Source organism: Bubalus kerabau, chromosome X (assembly GCF_029407905.1).
Source record: "Bubalus kerabau isolate K-KA32 ecotype Philippines breed swamp buffalo chromosome X, PCC_UOA_SB_1v2, whole genome shotgun sequence".
Taxonomy (NCBI): Eukaryota; Metazoa; Chordata; class Mammalia; order Artiodactyla; family Bovidae; genus Bubalus; species Bubalus kerabau.
Genome location: NC_073647.1, coordinates 154645651 through 154663477, shown reverse-complemented (window position 1 = coordinate 154663477; position 17827 = coordinate 154645651). Strand labels below are relative to the sequence as shown.

The following is a 17827-nucleotide window of genomic DNA, read 5'->3' as shown; positions in this document are numbered from 1 at the left end:
GCATATAAAATGATGTTACCAGGAGCTGGGGGTAGAGGGGCAATGGAGAGTTATTGCTTAGTGAGTACTCAGTTTCTGTTTGGGATGAAGAAAAAGTTCTGGAAATGGACAGAGGTGACAGTTACACAACTTTGAAAATGTACTTCATGTACTGAAATGTACGCTTAAAATGGTTAAAACAATATATTTTGTGTATATTTTACTACCATACAAAAATTTTAAGGGGAAAAATGCTTGCATGAGGAATTTCAACAGTCGTGAATGGTTAAATCACATATTAACATTTCAAGGTAGAAAATGACTCAAGCAAAAAAGTTAAAAGTTTGGAGGACAGATGAGTCTGGCGGGCTACAGTCCATAGTGTCACAAAGAGTCAGACATGACTGAAGCAACTGAGCATGCACGCGTGCACACACACTTGTGTCAATCTGAATGATTTTGAAAGCCTTTTCTATCATAATTTTTCAATCTAAACACTGGATTTAGCCACTGTAAGAGGCTTCATTGTATTGATCACTCTAATACTTTATACCTAAAAACACTTCAGACTTAAGATGATACTTAAATGATTAAAATTTAAATCACCAGTGAAGGGCAACGAGATATCTTATGCCCCCATGCATTCATTACCTGAGAAGAGCACGTCACTGACGCAGTAACTAGACAAAAATGCACGATCTTCATCTAAACGAGAAAAGCCACCAATGTGGTACATTCTACAAACCCAAATGTGGTACATTCTACAAGACAGAGTCATGAAATGTCATTGCTCAGAATGTCAATGTTACAAAAGACAAAGCTTACAGGAACATGACTGAGCAACTTTCACTTCACTTCACTTCAAATGATAAATTCAACTTGTGATCCTGGGTTGGATTCTGTATCAGGAAAGAACAAAAAGATTCCTACAAATAACATTTTGGGGACAAGTGATGAAACTGGAATATAGGTTTGAGACAAAGTACTGTATCAGAATCAAATTTCCTAAATATGATTAACTTATCTCCCCTTGCTATTCTCTGGAACTCTGCATTCAATTGCGTTTATCTTTCCCTTTTTCCTTTGCCTTTCACATCTCTTCTTTTCTTAGCTATTTGTAATGCCTCCTCAGATAACCATCTTGCCTTACTGCATTTCTTTTTCTTGGGGATGGTTTTGGTCACCGCCTCCTACAAAATGTTGTGAACATCCATCCACAGTTCTTTAGGCACTCTGTCTACCAGATCTAATCCTTTGAATCTTTTTGTCACCTCCACTGTATAAACATAAGGGACTTGACTTAGGTCATACCTGAATGCTCTAATGGTTTTCCCAACTTTCTTCAACTTAAGTCTGAATTTTGCAATACGGAGTTCATGATCTGAGCCACATGTAATAAGATATATTAACATTAGGAAATTCATGATACAATGCATCATCATGGAAAGGATGGAAAAGATGCATCATCATTTTTTTAGTAACCTTGCCAGAAATGTATGATCTTATTCAAAAAGATTAAAGGACATTCTGCAAAATAACTGATCATTACTCTTCAAAAGTGTCATGAAAGTTAAGATTAAGAAACTGTTACAGACTAGATGAGACAAAGGAGAAATAACAAGTAAATTCAACATGGGATCCTGGATAGTATCCTGGAATAGAAACAGACCACCAATGGAAAAACTGTTGAAATTTGAATTAAGGTCTGTAGTTTGGTTAATAATATTGTAGCAATGTTAATTTCCTTCTCTTGATATTTGTACTACAGTTATATAAAATGTTAACATTAAACAAGCAGGGAGATAAACAGAACTCTGTACTATTTTTTGCGACTTTTCTTAAAGTCATTTTTTGTAAACACATCTCTTGGGTGACTGAATATTCCTACTGGATTGAACATACATGTTAACCTCTACTCTCACTCAAAATGCCACACAATAATAATAAAAGGCTTTTTTAAAAAGAAAAAAGAATTAAACTTACAAGCCCAAGAGAAAGGGAAAGAAGAATAAAATCATAGTGGCTAGAAAACAGATGGACATACAGCGACTGCAGGAAGTGGAAACCAAAAAGGTCAATTCATAGAACAAACTCTGGGAAAGGACCCAACTCCCTCTGAGGTGGTAAAGCTCAAAGCAGAATATAACACTATTTCCAACCTAAGACAACAATATTTCAGGTAGCACTAATAAAACACAGCCAAATAAGATATAAAACTTTACCACTTATCATTTATCTTAGACTTATTAAAGGAGCTCTTTTAGATGTAGATTTTTCATTTATCACTCACATATTCATAAAAAGAAAAATGAGCAAAATTAATTGTTCAAGGTTTCCCTAAAACTTCCTCACATTCAGAATAGGACTTCTGTCAATCTTTTTGACTAAGAATGGTCAATGTCCCTACTTTTCCACAGTGCTATCCTCTGTGCCATCAATAGCATTCAGTGATGCAGTATTTCTTAAAAGAATCCAGAAAAAGAAACCGGAACCATTAGTACTCAGCTCTGAAATTATGTAAAGTGAGACTATTTTTAACTCCTTCTTCAAGTTTGCTGCTAAACACTAAGGAAGCAGCCAACGTACCACCTTTCTCGCTATCCTCATCACTATCTCCTACCCATTCAGTTCCTAAGAGTTAACAGTGCTCCACTCCAGACTCCAGTATCCTTTCCCAAGCCACCAATGCCCAGTCTGCAAGCTTTGATGCAATTTAAGATGCCACCAACTGTGAAATGTCCTAAGTTTAACTGATGAGGGAAAGGGAAACGTGTGCCTGCAAAATAAATAAAACAAATCAACAAAGTGTGGTACTGGTATAATGATAGAAATACAGATCAATGGAATAGAATGGACAATCCAAACAAAAGCACTTATCTTTATGGTCAGTCGATTTTGGACAAGGATTCCAAACCATTCCATGGGAAAAGAATGACCAAGGATAACTTTACAACAAAAGAGACTAGGACAACTGGAGAGCCATATACGAAACAGTGGCACTGAACCTCTACCTCACTATATATGTATATATAAATTAACTCAAAAGGGATCAAAGATCTAAATAAAAGAGTTAAAACTGCAAAATTTTTAGAAGAAAACATAGAGATAAACCTTTATGACTTTGGTTTGGGCAATGGTTTCTTAAATAAAATACCAAAAACAGAAGTAACAAAAGCAAAAAGTAAATAAACTCATCAAAAAATTTAAATTGTATGCTTCAAAGAATAACATCAAGAAAGTAAAAAGACAACCTACAGAATGTGAGAAATGTTTAGGAAGTCACTTACCTGAGAGGAGACTTATATCTAGAATATATAAAGAACTCAGTATCTTATAAAAACAAATGATCCAATTTAAAAATGGGCAAAGGACTTAAATAGACATTTCTCTAAAGAAGATATATAGATGGCCAATAAGCTCATGATATCATCAACATCATTAGTCATTAGCAGAATACAAGTTAAAACTACAACAAAATCCCATTTCTCATCTACTAGGAGGGTTATAATCAAAAAGGCAGACAATAACAAAAGGTTAACAAGGACGTCGGAGAAGGCAATGGCACCCCACTCCAGTACTCTTGCCTAGAAAATCCCATGGGCAGAGGAGCCTGGTAGGCTGCAGTCCATGGGGTTGCTAGAGTCCGACATGACTGAGCGACTTCACTTTCACTTTTCACTTTCATGCATTGGAGAAGGAAATGGCAACCCACTCCAGTGTTCTTGCCTGGAGAATCCCAGGGACAGGAAGCCTGGTGGGCTGCCGTCTATGGGGTTGCACAGAGTTGGACACGACTAAAGCGATGCAGCAGCAGCAGCAGCAGCAGCAAGGATGTAGAGAAATTGAAATCTTCATATATTGCTGGTGGGAATGTAAAATGGCATAGCACTTTGGGAAAGAGTTTAGCAGTTTCTCAAAAGATTGAACATAGAGTTACTGTGTGACCTAGCAATTCCACTCCTAGGTAATTAACCAAGAGAAATGAAAACATATATCTACACAAAAACGTGTACCAAAATGCTCATAACAGTAGAAATGACCTAAATGTCCATCAATTGAAGACTGGATAAATAAAATGTGGCATGTCCATACAAAAGAATATTACTGGGCCATAAAAAGTACTGGTACATACTACAACATGAACACTGAAAACAGTGGTGGCCTAGGTATACTGGGACTGGGGGTGACTGCTAGTGGTTACAGGGTTTCTTTTGGAGGTGGTAAAAATATTTTGGAAACAGGGTGTGAAGAAAAGGGAACGCTCCTAAACTGTTGGTGGGAATGTAAATTGGTGTAGCCACTATGGAGAACAGTATGGAGGTTTCCTTGAAAAACTAAAAACAGAGTTACCATATGATCCAACAATCCTACTCCTATGCATATATCCAGAAAAGGTGAAAACTCTATTTGAAAAGACACATGCACCCCAATGCTCACTGCAGCACTATTTACAATAGCCAACACAAGAAAGCAAACTAAATGTCTAGCAAAAGAGGAATGGATAAAGAAGATGTGGTACATATATACAATGGAGTATTACTCAGTCATAAAAAGAATGAAATAAGGGCATTTGCAGCAACATGGATGGACCTAGAGATTTTCATACCAAATGAAGTCAGACAAATACCATATGACATCACTTATACATGGAATCTAAAAAATAATACATATGAACTTATTTACAAAATAGGAGCATGCTCAAAGACATAGAAAACAAACTTATGGCTACCAAAGGGGAAAGGGGATAGGAAAAGATAAATGAGGACTTTGGAGTTAACAGATATACACTGCTATATATAAAATAGATAGGGAATTCCTTGGCAGTCCAGTGGTTAGGACTTCATGCTTCACTGTTGAGGGCATGGGTTTAATCTCTGGTTGAGGAACTAAGATCCCACAAGCCATGCAGTGAGACAAAAAAAAAAATATACAGATAAATAATAAGTATTTACTGTATAGCACAGGAAACTATATTCAGTAACATGTAATAATCTATAATGGAAAAAAATTTGAAAAAGTACATATATATACATACAGGTACACACACACACACATATATATAATAACTGAATTACTTTGCTATACACCTGAAACACAATATTGCAAACCAACTATTCTTCAAAAACAAAGAAAAAATTATTGAACTAGACAGTGAATATACTAAAAACTAAACTGTATACTTTAAATGGGTAAGTTGTATGGTATGCGAATTATATCTCAATAAAGCTGTTATTTAAAAAGTGGGGAAACAAGAAAAAAGGAGAAAACATAGTTTTTAAATAATTGCGCAAATGTTCCAAAGTTGATTATGTTGAGTATATTAAATTCAATAGGATGAATGTAGAAGATGTAATCTTGATCATATAGAGGATTTACTAAACTAAAATAGCACAATTAGCACGGATGATTTACTTAGGATTATTAAAGTATCAAATGTTTATATGTTGGCTGAAAGCCCAAAAGTAGAAAGCAATATAGTTGGAAGTAAATAGAGTAGGGGGAGTTACAATTACTGACCTAGTGAGGAAAACATATTAACTAATAAAGTGATAAAATTCATTAGGCTCCCAGATTTGGGAAGGGTTATGAATATCTGTTATGATAAAAACCAATATGGGTATAGAAAGAGAGTTGAAACTGAGTATATTTGAGATATGCCATAGGACATGAAACTCAGCTTGTAAAAACAGTAAAAAGTGGAAGAGAGGAACGTATAATACATACCAAAAGAGAACCTATACATAAATCCAATCTGCTTTTAGTATTCAGTACAATCTCCCATTCTAGATGTAGAAGAATATACAATAGGTGTTGCAAACTTCAGTAAATACTCTAGGTCCTATGGGCTATACAGCCTCTGTTACAACTACTCAGCCCTCCAGTCTAGGGTAGATAAGCCATGGACAATACGCACACATCAAAGTGTGATTGTGTGCTAAGGAAACTCTGTTTACAGAAACTGAAATTTGAGTTTCATATAATTTTGCAAGTGTCATGAAATATTCTTTTTACTTTTTCCCAACCCTTTAAAAAGTTACAAACCATTCTTAGCTCATAAGTCATACAAAAAAATATAGGTGACAGGACAGATTTGGCCCACAGGCTGTGTTTGGCCATCCCCTGGCAGAAAAAAGCTTTCAGTTATCAGAAACACATCAACACACTGGTAAGCAAGAAGGAACAATCAAGTCTTCCATGGCACAGTACTTACTCACCAGAAACCAAAAAGCATACTAATAAGTATGCTGCATCTGGAAAATAGTGACAAAAACCTTTCAGAATGTTTATGGGAATTAAGTGAGTTAACACCAAAAAAAAAAGTTCTACGAGCAGTACTGGGTACCCAGCAAGCCACTTAACAACTATTTCTGATATTATCAGCAAAAAGATATTCATACTGACTCCAAGAGAAAATATTCAACACAAGGGGATAACGATTCCATTTCTGCAGTAGTACAATGTATATCAGAATTTCAGCATTAACTTTCAAGTCTAAAACTCCAAGCCATAGTATTTCTTAAGAGAGTCTAAAATTCTCAAAACTAGAGTAAAGTTTATTTCAGCACTAGAAACCTGCTATTTACATGCAAGACAAATTTCTAGAAATAAGGTGAGAGGATGACAAATGTTTGAGAGTTACCACTCTACTAAACTGCCCAAAGGATTTTTTAAAATAAAGATCAAATGTAGGGTCAAGAATTCTTCCTTGGCTACACATGAGATCAATGCTAAAACGAGCAGGGGAAACTCATGTTCATCAAAAATCTGTTCCATTTAAGAACCTGCAAGAAATAAGTTTTTGATCAACAGCTCAGAGCTCATCTAGTCCACCTGATCACTTGCTACTTTTGGGTTTATAAGAACATGGCACTTAGGAAGAACCATTTGTTGAAGAGTGAGAGAATTATACTACTTACTCCAGACTCATTCCTGTGTTGCACACCCTCTAGCACCAACAGAAAGAGAAGCCACTTCCTTTTCACCATGAGAGGTGGCTTCAATCATCACATTTACCTGACCTGCGAAAGAAGACTTATAACTCACAATTAAACAGAGCACCACCACCTGCCCTTTACAGATAAAATTACATTTTGAGACAGTAAAACAAACCAATGCTCATTTCTATTTCACAATCATAAACAATGGAATGCTGACAAAGCACCCTGCTAAACATTCACCAAACCACCTGTCACCAACATCACCCTTGAACACAAAGGGCTATTTTTATGTAGTACACTACTGAGTAGATAATATCCCATTGCCATGGGAACAAGTTTTCCAGAAGATATGTTAGCCCATAAAGAATGCAAATGAGAATGAAGCTATTTCTTTGCATTTGAGTTTACTATGCAGTATATGAGGAGGATTCTAGGTTTTTATGAGCCCTGGTTTGCTCAACAGGATCTTGTTAAGTCTGAGCAATGTATACACACACACACGCACACACACACACAGAGCTATTTGGGGATGAAGAAGAATCCCTATAGGAATCCTATCCTTCAGAAAAAAGAAAAAAGCTAATGTAACATAAAGTCATATGCCTAAACGTTATAATACACTTTCTTTTTATTTTATTTTTTAACTTTACAATATTATATTGGTTTTGCCATATATCAAAATGAATCCGCCACAGGTATACATGTGTTCCCCACTTTCTACTCCCCTGAATTAACTCCAGTCCCAGGGTGCCCTTTCCCACCATGTACAGCCAGTGTTCACAGAAACTCCCAGAGGGTCACTTCATGGCTATATGTTTCCCAGGGCCCTGAACAAGAAAAAACACTGCAATCCGTGGAAATGACTGCCCCACTCTGATCAAAAAACTCCCATATGTACACCCCCTATAGCCTCAAGGCCTCCCACGAGAAGTGGGAAGAAGCCCTCTCAGCCCTCCTAGAGGGCAGGGCTGCAGGCCCACAGGCCCACCGAACACAGGCGGCCTCTCTCACCTCAAACCAGCCATGTCCGTTTCATCTAAGGATCCAGAGTGCTGGGTTTCAGCCCAGATTGCACCCTGAGCTGGCCCTCCGTCTGTCACCCAGAGTCACCCCCAGCCCGTTGGCCCACACTCTATCCAAGAGGGGGACCTCTGTGAGCTTCTACATGCAGGCTCCCATGCTTCTGGAGAATGGCAGCCAGCAGGGGACAGAGCCGGCCACATTTATCCCTCAGCCTCCACCCCCTCACTGCCAAGGACATTCATGGCCTTCCAGACTACTGTTCATGTAGGCAAAGCACCCTTCACAGCTCCAGCAGCAACAGAGGCCAACTGCCATGGCGGCTGCTCCACGCCTCAGCGTTCCTGCTCTCAGTAAACCCCCTGGGCACACCGTGCCTGAAGGCTGCTGATGACCCCAATTTCTGATGGCTTCCTTGGCCTCAAAGTTGAACTGGCTTGGCCCTTAGACAGTCCCATGTTCTGCTTCACCCTACCACAGAAACACCTCAGAAATGGTCCAAACCGTCCTCAGACACGCATCCAGAGAATCACCCCTTCGAGCAATAACTCCCACACTTACACAGAACTGTCATGGAAACAATAGCCACTGAGAGGTCATCAGGAAACACCCTTTCCTTTTTAGTTTGCCTCTAATAAAAACAATTCCATAACACGACACTGTAAATCAACTATATTTCAATAAAATAAAATGTTTTAATAATTTAAAAATAAAAACAGACTGGTAATTCCCTGGTGGTCCAGTGGTTAGGACTCCATGATCTCACTGCCAAAGGCCTGGGTTCAATCCCTGGTCAAGGAACTAAAATCCCGCAAGATGCGCAGCATGGCAAATAAATAAATAAATAAATAAAAACAAAGACTGAATTCCAACTCAAATAAATTAATGAGCCACTTATTTGCATGACCTTGGGCAAGTTACTAAACCTCTGCACCTCTGTTTTGTTTTCTTCAAACTGGGGATGATAATATCAATCTTGTGGCTTGGAGTTAAATGACATGAGCCTCTACAAGTTATGTGTGTGCTCAGTCGTGCCCAGCTCTTTGTGACCCCATGGACTGTAGCCCACCAGGCTTCTCTGTCCATAGGACTTCCGAGGCAAGAATACTAGAGCGGGTTGCCATTTCCTTCCCCAGGAGATCTTCCTGACCCAGGGATAGAACCCACGTCTCCTGCATTGGCAGGAGGATTCTTTACTACTGCGTCACCTGGGAAGTCCTCTACAAGTTATAGGACAAGGTGAACTACATGGTGATCAGTTAATAAGTGGAAGCTGCTACCATGATTGTACATATGCAGACACCATGTATCTACAACCAGAGTAGATTCTGCCCCCTGGCAATGTCTGCAAACATTTTTGGTTGTAACAACTGGGGAAGGGATAGATGCTAGCATCTAGTGAGCAGAGCCCAGGAATGCCGCTAGACATCCTACGATACATAGGACAGTGTCACTGCAAAGGATGACCTGGCCCCACCAGTGGTGCTGAGATGGAGAAACTCTGATCTAGAACAAACAATAAATTAAAAGAAGCTAAAACATCCATGTGCTAAATTTCATGCACTTCACTTCCACTGCCATCTCTCAGTCACAGGATGATAAAATTACCAGACTGCAGAGCGTATGCAAAGGATAGGAGTCCAAACATTTTAAAATAATTTTAAAGAGATCCTAAAGAAAAAAACAAACTCAAAAGGCTAGTACACCAAACATCTTCAGGGGCAAAAAGCTGTTTATGTATAATCACCTGTTTTTCACAAGGCTGATCCTGAACTAAGCAAGAAACAAAGAGATCATTCTATTAAATATGTTCTTTTGAAAGCATCAGGGGCAAACATTACACATTTAAGAAAACCTGCTTTTAAAAAAACAAAAACAATTCTTAATTGCTGGCATTTATGGGATTTACTTCAATTAGTCAGGAAATTAACACAGGTAAAACACTTAATTATCCCCAGGAGGCTGAACAAAGATATTTTTCTGTAAACCAAGGGCAAAGTGTTTCAAGTGAATTAAGTCAAAGCAAACATTTACTACTAGCCTAATATTAATGGCCTCTCTTGGTCCTGAATTAGATTATTAGGATAGTTGAGTCTCTCCAATCTGTAAAAATCACTGTTTCCTACAAGTCCATGTTCCAGCCAGCCTCTGAATTAGACATAATAAGAGGTAAATAAAACAGGCCAAACAGCTGTGCTCCAGAGGGGTTCTCTGGAGTGAAGCAAGACTGAGAGCACCAGACAGACAGGTCAAGAGAAGAGACGGCTCAAAGCTGGGCCTGCAGCAGTGACTTGAGAGTGAGGTCCTAGAGGAAGCAGCTGAGCATCCATTCACTCTGGGCTTCCTTCCCCCTTACAGGACAGATGGGGCACTAGAGGAGGGGGAGACCACAGAGCCTGATGGAATCTCATTCCTGACCTAGAATTGGCAGCAGTGTTGCTACCATTCTGACTTTGGAAACAATGAGCAACGAAGAACTGGAATTTCTAGACACCTCCTAATTCTTTTGCACAGGGCTTCTTAACAGTTTTTGTGCTTCGACCCCTGTGGGGAGCCTCATGGACCTCTTCTCAGAATAAACTTAAATGCATAAAAGTAAACACTTAAAATACACATGATTATTGGGAAACCCCTGATAGTTCAATGATTAGGACTTGGCACTCTCACTGACAGGGCCTGGATCTGATCTTTGGTTGAGGAATTAAGATCCCACAAGCTGAGGGGCGTGGCCAAAATAAAATAAAATACACAGGATTATAGACAAAATACACAGAACTACAGCTACCAAAATATTAAAAAGCAAGTTTGTGGTGGAAGTACATGTGTTTTTTAACACAATGATAAGATCAGCCAGCTGACTGTTTATCATCACTGAAATACCTGAAACAATTGTAATATGATTTTTAAAATTCTATCAAAGAGACAATTCAAAAAATTTCTAGAGACAAATGAAAATGAAAGCACAACAGTCCAAAACTTATGGGACACAGCAAAAGCAGTTCTAAGAGGGAAGTCCCACACCCTAGGAAACAGCTCAGTTCTGAACAACCCAGCATGACTACCTTATGGTCAGGGTCCCCTTCTTGTGACTTCTCGTGTCCTTACACGGTGGGAAAGGCTAGGGATCTCTCTGGAGTCTTTTTTATACATCCCTAATCCCATTCATGAGAGCTCCACCTTGATGGCCTAAGCACTTTTCAAAGGCCCCAGACATGTACCAAAGCAAAGAATGATATAAATACAAAATACTAGACACTTTGCCTTCAGGAAACAGGAAGTTTGAAAACACCCGCTAAGGAGCCAAACCCTCTTTTAAAAGTTACCAATCATTGCCAAAACAACTATAGGGAATTCCCTGGTTGTCCAGTGGTTAGGACTCAGCTTCCATTGCCAGGGGCCCAGGTTTGATCCCTGGTTGGTTAACTAAGATCCCTAAAGCCATATGGCACAGCATAAAAAATAAAAGATTCAAGACTTCGTCAAAACCAATTTTCTATATTCTTAAAGCAAGGCTGTTACGAGTGTGACAGTAGGACAATGTTCAAACCCATCTTGTATTTCTAGTCTTCACTTTGTTACTTCTTCAATCTCCCTATTGGTTTCCTCAACTTTACGTTAAAGACTAGCTCGATGATATGAAACCATCATGCACTCTTGCCATTTAACCATAAGTCATCAGTATTAAACCCATACATGTTTCCATATCCTATGACCACTCCCAGGTGCCCTCAAAGATAAATTCTATGAATCATATGATGTCTGAGACTTGCTTCAGGTTAAAAGAGGGGGCAAAGAACAAAAGTAGGAATGCAGATGGAATGGAATTGACCATGTATTGATGGTTGTTGAGCAGGGGTGGCAAGTGAAGAGGAGTTTAATGTATTAGTCTGTTTGCCTGAGAGTTTCATTTTTTAAAAAATGAGAGAAAAGCAAGCCTATGAAAGTCTAATCCATTAACTCAAAGGTCCTCTAACACTCTCAAGAATATAAGTGTGCTTTTTGATATCTATGAAGGCATTTTAATGTTTGTACATGTTTAGAACAGTCCCCTAATCATGAGACACTGAGACACTCTATATAAACCAAGAAAAATGCCACCTACTTTCCATAGGCATAAAGGCCTCATAAAATAATGAGTCACTGTACGAGTAAGTAATGAAGATTTTTTAAAAGGAAGCAAATGAACTGCAGCTACATGTATCAACAAGGACAAACCTCAGAAACAACGAGAGGAAAAGCAAGTTTCAGAAGGTTACACAGAGTACTATACTCCTTTTAAGTTAAAAAGCCATACAAAACAATTTATCATTTTAGTGACACGTATGTGCATATACGTATGTGTGTGTGTATACACACACATGTATGTATGTACACACTATATACACACACACACACAAACATGCAATAAAAGTACAAAAACTTTTCTAACATGCACACCAAATTCAGGACAATAGTAACCTCTGGGGTGAGGAGGAAGGAGAATGGGACCAGAGAAGGGGTCACAGGAAACTTTCACATTAATTAGGCTGTTTTACATTTTATGCTGAGTAGGGGGTACACGGAGAAGGCAATGGCAACCCACTCCAGTGTTCTTGCCTGGAGAATCCCAGGGACGGGGGAGCCTGGTGGGCTGCCGTCTATGGGGTTGCACAGAGTCGGACACGACTGAAGTGACTTAGTAGCAGCAGCAGCAGCAGGAGGTACACAGTTATTGTTGGGTAATGCTCTAGTTTTACACACCTGAAAAGTTTTTTATAAGAGTGAACAAGTTACTATTATGCAAATATCCTCCTTTTAACCAAACAATGGTTTGGCTCTGGAACTTCCTTAACCTGCGGGCATTCATTCTTATACAAAAAAAGAACACTTTATCTGAAACAGCACATACTCTAGGTTACCGTTTTAGCTTGCTGGTCTCTATATCCCTAAAGCATATGTAACAAAGGGATATGATATAAAGATGTAAAAATAGAAAATTGTTTTATTTGCATTAAAAAATAGCTCTAACTAATAATCTAGCAACTGGAAAAAGTTCACAGGAATTTTGTCTTTTGCCTGGTTTTTTTTTTTTTTTTTTTTTTTTAATGATTAAACAGTTGCTTCAAAGAATTTCAAGAAAACCTTTAAATATGACTTCTTCCCAAAGGTGAGTCTATGTACAGGAATTTTTAAAATATCCTCTACTTCTCATAGCTTTCCTTTACTTCTTGACTTCAATCAAAGCCACTCAAACAATCAGACATTACTTACAAGCTTTTTTCCCATTCAATGATTTCCCCTGATAATACAGAATCAACAGTATTTTATAACTATTTCCTTTAAAGCCTAAGAGTTAACTGGCAAGTCAATGAAAGACAAATACCATATGCATGATCTCAATTTTATGTGGAATATAAAAACAAACAAACAAAAAACTGGAACTCATAAAGAGAACAGTTTGGTGGTTGCCAGAGATGGCAGTGGGTGAAATGGGTAAAGGTGTTCAAAAGGCACAAACTTCCAGTTATATAATAAGTAAGTCCTGGGGGTGTCAGGTACAGCACAGTGGCTATATTTGATAATGTATTGTATATTTGAAAGGTGTTGAGTGTAAATTACAAAAGTTCTCATCACAAGAAAAAACTTTTTATAACTGTGTGCTGATGGATATCAGTGATCATTCAACAAAACATACAAATATTGAATCATTATCTTATATACCTGAAAATGGTATATCATATTTCAATTATATCTTAATAAAAAATACATTATCTCAAAGAAAGGAATTAACTGTCATAAAAATGAAAATCATTATGATGACTACCTGAAATATGCACAACATTCCTAAAGACTAAGACATCATCCTAAAGGATAAATATTATAATGGAGTCTATGTTGTTCAGTCGCCCAGTCATGTCTGACTCTTTGCAACCCCATGGACTGCAGCACGCCAGGCCTCTCTGTCCACGGCCCCCCATCTCCCAAAGTTTGCCCAAGTTTATGTCCAGTGAATCAGTGATGCCATCCAGCCAACTCATCCTTTGACGCCCTCTTCTCCTTCTGCTCTCAGAATATATGTATACAGTTTGTTAATTCATTACATCAAACAGAAAACGTGCCAGTTTCAGGTGGATACTTATGTTCCAGCTGTTATATTTTCTTACTCAAATTCTGAAAATGAAAAACATTTGCACTGCAGGAATTCCCTGATGGTCCAGTGGTTAGGACTCCAGGCTTTCACTGCCAAGGGCCCAGGTTTGATCCCTGGTCGTCAGGGAACTAATATCCCACAAGCCTCTTGGCCAAAATAAATAATATAAACCATCTGCATTGGAATGTAAGCTCCATGAGGACAGGGAGGCTGTGTTTGATTCACAGCTGAAACCTCAGCACCTAGAATAGTGCCCGATGCTCAAAAGAAACTAAAATACCTCAAATACACATCCAGTCCAAGTCTATGCATTCTAGTAAAATGCTGGCCATTCAATACAAATGAAATACTTCATAACCTGAAAAACCAATCACTCTAACACTTGTAATTCTTTGTCCTCAAGTATTTAAAACTATTTACCTGTTTCTTATTCATATTTACTTTTTGTAAGTTAAAATTTTTACTCTAACATTTTTCTAGCCCATACTAGAAACCTGTTTTAAAATAAGTCAGCACCTCTTATAAAAAGACCAAAAGGCCTTTTAAAGTGGGCTATTATGACACATTAAAATATAATTCAAAACAGAAAATGAGCTTTTCTGTTCTTCACTTTGCCGACAAAGGGCCATATAGTCAAAGCTATGGTCTTTTCAAGTAGTCATGTACAGATGTGAGTGGTGGATCATAAAGAAGGCTGAACACCAGAGAACTGATGCTTTCAAATTGTGGTGCTGGAGAAAACTCTCGAGAGTCCCTTGGACAGGAAGGAGATCAAACTAGTCAATCCTAAGGGAAATCAACCCTGAATACTCAATGGAAGGACTAATGCTGAAGCTCCAATACCTTGGCCACCTGATGCAAACAACTGACTCATTGGAAAAGACCCTGATGCTGGGAAAGACTGAAGGCAAGAGGAGAAGAGGGCAGCAGAGGATGAAATGGTTGGATGGCATCACTGATGCAATAGACATGAACTTGGGCTAACTCCGGGAGATGGTGAGGGACAGGGAGGCCTGGTGTGGAGCAGTCCATGGGGTCATAAAGAGTCGGACACAACTTAGCAACTGAACAACAACATCATGACACACTAAAATACAATTCAAGATGGAAAATGAGCATATGGAAAGATCCTAAGCATCATATGTCATTAGGGAATTGCAAATTACATCAACAAGATACCACTACATACTTTCTAGAACGGTGAAACTCAACACTGACAACACCACATGCTGATGATGATGTAGAGCAAGAGGACCTCTCATTCATTCCTGGGGGAACTGCAAATAGTACAGCCACTTTGGAAGAGAGTTTGACAGTTTCTTACAAAACTAACACTCCTACCATATGAGCCAACGATCACGCTCATTGGTATTTACCCCAAGAGGTTGAAAACTTAAGTGCACACAGATGCTTATAGCAACTTTATCTATAACTGCCAACGCTTGAAAGTAACCAAGATGTCCTCCAGTATGTGAATGGATAAACTGTGGTACATCCGGACAACAGAATATTATTCAACACAAATAAGAAATGAGCCAACAAGCTATGAAAAGACACAGAGGAATCTTAAATGCATATTACTAAATGAAACAAGCCAATCTGAAAAGATTACACACTGTGATTCGAACTACATGACATTCTGGAAAAAGGCAAAACTACGGAGACAGTAAAAAGATCAGTAATTGCCATGGGTTGGGTGTAATAGCAAGGGATGAATAAGTAGGGCACAAAGGGTTTTTAGGGCACTGAAACTACTCAGTATGATACTACAATGGTGGATACGTGTCATTACACATTTGTCCAAAACCAAAGGATGCACATCACCAATAATGAGACATAATGTAGACTACGGACTTCGGGTGATCATGATATGCCAATGCAGGTTCATCAATTATACAAAATGTATCACTCTGGTGAGGGTATTGATAATGGGTGGCTGGGTATGTGTGGAGCCAGTGTATATGGGAACTCTGTGTACCTTAACCTCAATTTTGCTGTGAACCTAAAACTGTTCTGAAAAGATAAAGTCTGTTAAAATATGTATATATATATATATACATATATATATACATGTGTGTGTATATATATATACACACACGTATTTCAACTGAAAAAAATCCCTAAGATAACTCACTTACATAACAAAGTAACAGGTGTAGTGATTTATTTTTATTTCAAGGAGGAGAAAAAATAAGGTGTTTTTATAGAACATGTACTTCAGGTAAGATTTTCAATCTTCCTGGAACATTATAGTAATCTTAGTTGTATGCCTATTAAAAAGAAAAAAAATCCGTTACCATAGAAACTACCAGGGCTAGTTAGTGCCTCCACAAATGGGGCAGTTATACCTGTTGGACCACTTAATTAAACTTACAAGTTCCTGTTTAACAGGGAAAGGCTAAAAACATCTTCATCTGTTTTAAAGACTGATACACTTATGGAGTAGTCAAAGTCCAGATAAATTGAGTGCTCATGCACGTACACACACCCAGACACACCACACTACACACAACCAACATGGTTAGTAAAAATTAGATGGCTGCTGGCTTTGTTTGAATCTCTTCTGATTACATTACTCTGTCCAGGATGCCTTGGATGTTCATTTTCACCTGTACAAAGAATACTGGATTACTGCACTGTGTTAGGTTGGGCTTCCCAGATGGCTCAGTGGTAAAGAAACTGCCTGCCAATACAGGAGACACTGGAGACAGGGGAGCCTGGTGGGCTACAGTCCATGGGGTCACAAAGAGTCAGACACGACTGAGCACACAGGTTAATGAGGAAGGAAGTCTTTTGTTTTGCTGGGCTGCATAAGGGAGCTCTAAAACTCATAGAGATTTATTACAAGCAATATTCTAGGGATGTCTCCTCTTGCCAGCATCTTTTGCAAGAAGAAGGTTTCAACTAGACATCAAAAATATAATCTCATTCATACAAAGGCACTGTGCCTTGAGTTCTTTTTAAATCTTAAACACCCTGGGTTCTAAGGAGGAAAGGTCCCTCCCCAACTCCTTAGAAGTCAATCAGCATAATTCAGATTTAATATGCCTACCATCTCTTATCACACTCCATGCATTACTGACAACAAAATAAGCCTTTTAACAGATGCCCAGCTGTCACTTACTCGCTGTGTGGCCTGTCACTTATTCCTCTCTCAGTTGAGAAGTAGCAATAGCATTTAATAAATTATGCTTGGGAGTATTCTGAGGGCCTCATGTAATAGCCATGGTTCATGTTTTAAAATATTGACTTTTCCTCTACCTGGTCAAGTTCAACTGCTCAAAAGCAGAAGTCAAACCGTCTCCAAAGCAAAGACTTCTTAAGAGACAAACAGCCATGTTAAGGTCTGTGGATACTAATTATATTTTCAGAAATCTTGAATTCTGAAAAGTGAGAGATTACAGAGTGGCTAAAATTATGCTCAAACATACCGACATACGCATGCTCCAACAGTATAAAATGCAGTCTTAAATGATTTTTCTTTAATCTACAAACAATGATATTGCAAGTGAACCATAAAACCCTCAGTACTCCTTTGGAACTGGATTTTAAAATATCACTCCCCACTCTAAATATACAATTGATGTTAACTTTCAAACTGCCTCCAGCTTTTTTTTTCTTTTTATTTTTTTATTGAAGGATAATTGCTTTACAGAATTTTGTTGTTTTCTGTCAAACCTGACTCCAGCTTTTAAGAAAAACTTCATTTCAGATTTGGGGCCTGGTATTAAGAACCTTATCATAACGAAGTGCTAGTAAC

The 17827-nt window shown here is 38.3% G+C and overlaps 1 protein-coding gene across 2 annotated transcripts in view; it reads right to left on the bottom strand.

The window, feature by feature from the left end:
* Positions 1-17827, bottom strand: part of REPS2 (RALBP1 associated Eps domain containing 2) — a 238115-nt gene that overhangs the window by 219095 nt on the left and 1193 nt on the right. The gene's annotated exons all lie outside the window — the stretch shown is intronic.